Consider the following 4636-nt stretch of genomic DNA (forward strand, 5'->3'; position numbering starts at 1 on the left):
CACTCAAGCTCCACCTAAAAGGGACAGAAAATAATCACAGAGTCATAGAATATCCCGAATTGGAAGGGATCCACAAGGATCATCGAGCCCAACTCCCGGCATCACACAGGTCAACCCAAAAATTCAGACCATATGACTAAGTGCACAGTCCAAATGCTTCTTAAACTCCGGCAGACTTGGTGAAGCGACTACCGGCCTGGGGAGACTGTTCCAGTGCTCAACAACCCTCTCAGTGAAGAACCTCTTCCTGATGTCTAGCCTGAACCTCTCCTGCTGCAGGTTGACACCATTCCCACGGGTCCTATCACTGGTCTCTAAAGAGAACAGATTGGTGGATAATGTAAATTGGCTTAAGTGAAAGGGGATGTTAGGGAAGATACCATCACGAAGGATACCTTTCTGACTTCCGGGATCAGTCAACGGGCTGAGCCTCTCTTCCCCCCGCACTGGGATGTCGTGGGGTAAGATCTGAATGCTTGGTTGTACCAGGCGTCTCCGTAGAAACTCAGAAATCTCTAGAGCCTTTGTGCCTTTTAATGCGTTAATAGCCAGGACGAGTACCCGTGTATTTCATGCGTGCTCGCTTGCTTTTGCGGACAGTGAATTTATCGCCGACAATTCCAAAGAACCTGTGTCCCTGTTGCTGTAATAAACTGCCCTTCGTTGCATTGTTCCTAGCTGTGACAGTTCTCATTGAACACAACTGGAGCGAGGGTGTCCTACGTTATTGGTGAATCCGTGACCCTGGTAGTTCAGTACCCCGAATCCGACCAGACCCGTAACAGTTAGTCAGCTACGCCCCTTAACACGACAGTATTTCATAGAGAAAAACATTAAGCCTAAGATTTCTCATCCCTAAGGCCTTAGGGGGGCAGGCCGAGAAGGAACCAGAGATGCTTAGTATGTCTCCTGAGAATCGCAGCTTACAGTTACTACACGTCTTCTGGTCTCATGGGATGAGGCAGAGGTATAATTAATTCCTTCTCCATCTCTCTCTAAAGAGTTTTCCTCCTATCTGTGACAAAGGAGAAAAATGTTATGGTCGTGGAAGTCGTTATACAAAGCCACACTCAGTGAATTCACTATTACAGTTAAGATCGTTTTTAATCGAAAACACCTCAGCAGCAGTGTTACCACTGCAAACATAGCGCTGCACAAAAATTCAACTCAAGATAAAGGAAAGGGCGAGCTAAAAGGACAAATGACGTGACCGAAGGCATCTTCAACAACCATCTGGTAGATGGTTGTCCACAGCCCTTGGATTCCATGGTTGTCTTCCCTGCCAAGTGAATCCTGGAAGAACAAGAAAAGATACACAACATGTCCACAAAAACTTTTGGGGAGGCTACTGAAAAGAAAAACAAAAAAATAGAAACAGCATGCAGCTAGTACGTCAGTTTTGTTAACAGAGTAACATTAACATACTAGAAATTTCCACATTCTATGTAGCCCCAAGGTGGTGCTGGGTACATCCACTGATATTAATGGGGTGGCACAATGTAAGAGATAGTTAATAGACAAGGTACACCTGAGGTGCACAGATTGCATATTCCATGCGACAAAAAAGGCACAGCTTGGCACCCAGTTTGGATCAGCTTGTGTATGAGTCTGCTGATACGTGAGTATATACAGCAAGCAGACAAGTCTTTTACTCCACAGACTCAGTTTCATTTATGTATATACATACATATACATATGTGTATGTATCTCTCTCTCTCTCTCTCTACATATATATATATATATAAACAAACAAACGTTGGGAACTTCATAACCACTTGAATAACAATCATTAGCTATGCCTACGCTGAAAGCCAGGACTATGCCTAAGTGATTAAGTAAACACAGAGTCTTATCTGTGAAATGCTGAAAATGCCCCATAACCACTGGGGGGCTTATGCACGGTGTACATAATTTTTACGCAAACATGCATCTTAATACACAAAGAGGAGGGGTGAGGCGGACAAAGGTTTTAGGGACGCGTCAAGACCAGAACAGCCACTGGGCAATCGCTCAGATGTGCAAAGCTCAGCTAAAACCTGCACAAATCCACCAAAAGAAGGAGGCTACCTACTTGTCTGCTTAAAATAACCTCTACAAAGAACGTATTACAAAATCAAAAACGAAACTATCATCCAGCAAAGCAAACGTCTGGAATACAATGGGCTAAAACTGACAGCTGAGGTTTGATTCTTTAGCAATTTCAAAGGTCTTCAGATCCTACCTGACTTCTCGTGCATGGTGGCATTGCAGCACAGAAATGAGGGGAGCGGGAAGATCGCAACAGGCCAAACGCGGTGCTGAGCTCCTACAGGAGCTGGTGGGATAGCACTGACAAGAGTGAGACAGGCTGTCAGCCTTCTGCACGAGCTGAAGAAGAGGAGCGCCAGTGTCCGAAGAAGCTGTTTCTTCTCATACTTCATTTAATACACACCGTCTTTAAATCCAGGACGTCTTCTTAGGGAAGAGATAAAGAAGTAGAGTTAGCGGCTCCAAGGACACTTTAGGATCTTAGTTCTTTCTATAGTTAGCTGCTATCCACAAAACCAAACCAGTTAAAATAGAGAGTTACATTAAAAATTCTTGATAATAACAAAAGTATGGGATTTAAAAAAAAAAGACATGCACGGAAAAGAGGTTAAATTATCTCATTCGTTTCTCAATTCCGCCACAAACTCCACGCTCAGCTCCTCTTAACTCACTCACCCCACTTACCCATCCAAACACAGGGCGGACGCAGCAGTTCTCATCATTCTTGGTAAAAAGACAACATTTTCATGTTTGCTGTCAAATATCATCTCTTTCCAGCACAATTTCCTGCAAGCTATGCTAACTCCTCCAGGCTTTTTAATATATGCTAGAAACTTCACTGTTTTATATTAATGACCATCTCGGTGGAAGTCGCCGAGCTGCTATCTTTGATTCTGCTGTCTTCACAAATACAAATAAAACAGTACTTCAGCAACAATCTATGACAAACTAGGCAATACATGCATCTACCTCTTACATAAGAAAGGAAAGAATTTGTAGACAACATCCAGAAAGTATTACCTTGTTAGATATCAGAGTGGTGGGGCAGAATGACAATGCTACACAAGACTGTACTTACACTCCTGGGATTGCACAGGTTTGCTGGAATACAAAAACAATAAAGTAAGGTCACTATGCGGAACAAGTTCACTCACTCCATTATTACTGTGAATGACAAGAATATTTCAGTAAGCGTTCTTTTAAACCCATGGGAATTTTCAGATTTATGTCAATTTGGCTTCATGAAAACTGAAACTTGCAGTGCAAAGATCATTTATAAAAGCTGTAGCAGGTGAGCTTTTTAGGCACGGATTTTGTCACCTTTTTGGGTAATGTTCGTCTCTCTCCCTCATTACCCCCCTTCCCTCCCCTCCCCCCCCCCAAAAAAAAAACAAGAAAAAAGATTAAAGACCACAAACTGGGACTTCTCAGAGGTATGACTCCATTTTTCACCTTATACACACAGTTTCTTCGCTATGCTAAACTTTCACAATGACTGTATAATAGAGTCTTACTAATATTGTTTCTGTCTGTGAGTTTGATACTACTTCCCCAGGTTGGATGAAACAAGCATTTTTCATTGTGACGGACATCAAAACAAATAATGTCTCTCGTCAGCTATGGAGTCCTGCTGGCAGTATTACCAGCTCACACAGAATCCCATCTAGTTTTTGGGGTCCACCCCATCTATCCTCAGCAGTGGGAAGTTCTTCCAGAAGCAGACAGACTGTTATTCGTTCCTCAATGGAGCTGAGGCTCCGTAAGGCTTTGCTTTTTTCTTCCCTCACTCCCTCTTCTATTTCCAAGCTTTAACTTAAAAGCTAAGCTTGTGGGGCTGGGGGGAATCCCCAAATCAAATCCCAGCCCCAACATCCCATAGTCCCCTACTCTCAGGCCCAGCAATCTACAAATGCACACAATGCTACAGACTGTGGTGGGCAGGTCCTCCTGGGCAGGGATGTCGTCATCTTTTCAGGTGACGTTCAGCTCCCTGAAAGGGCTGAAATACCACATCCATACTCACTTCCCCTACTTGATTCGCACAGGTGTAGTCAGAGGAACAGGGCCACACCAGCACTCCCTGCTCACAAAGCTCACTGCCTACCTCCAGGTTTGCATCGTTTCCTTGTATTACTGTTAATTCTGACACATTTCTGCTATAAAAGCATATCTCAGTGGCATTAAACAACCAAATGCGTGGACTGTGCTGTCTGCAGTATTTTATCCCACACACTCCAATTACTTAGTCAGCTGTTGAGCCCGTGCCTCGAGCAAGCATTTTGCTGGGTAACCATCTCCTAGTCTTGAGGGGACACGTGAGAATAATTTTTTCTTGGATAGTATTTACTTCAAATACTCCTGCCAGGCCAGTTTAAGGAATCCACAAATTCCACGGGAGAGAGGCTTGCCTAAATTGATTCTGTCTTTCTGATAATTTGCTCAATGGAGCATTTCTCCCTTCGGTATTTCTGGGGTAATGACAACGACTTGGATTTCAGAGAAGCAAGGTTTGAAAGGATAGGTAGTATCTTGAAATAGATCAGATTTCAGGAGTACAATCTCAATACATTCCAAAACCTAAATTCCACAATGCTGCTTCTGCAATCTG

The sequence above is a fragment of the Anser brachyrhynchus genome, assembly GCF_964034855.1.
Source record: "Anser brachyrhynchus genome assembly, contig: SCAFFOLD_211, whole genome shotgun sequence".
Classification (NCBI taxonomy): domain Eukaryota; kingdom Metazoa; phylum Chordata; class Aves; order Anseriformes; family Anatidae; genus Anser; species Anser brachyrhynchus.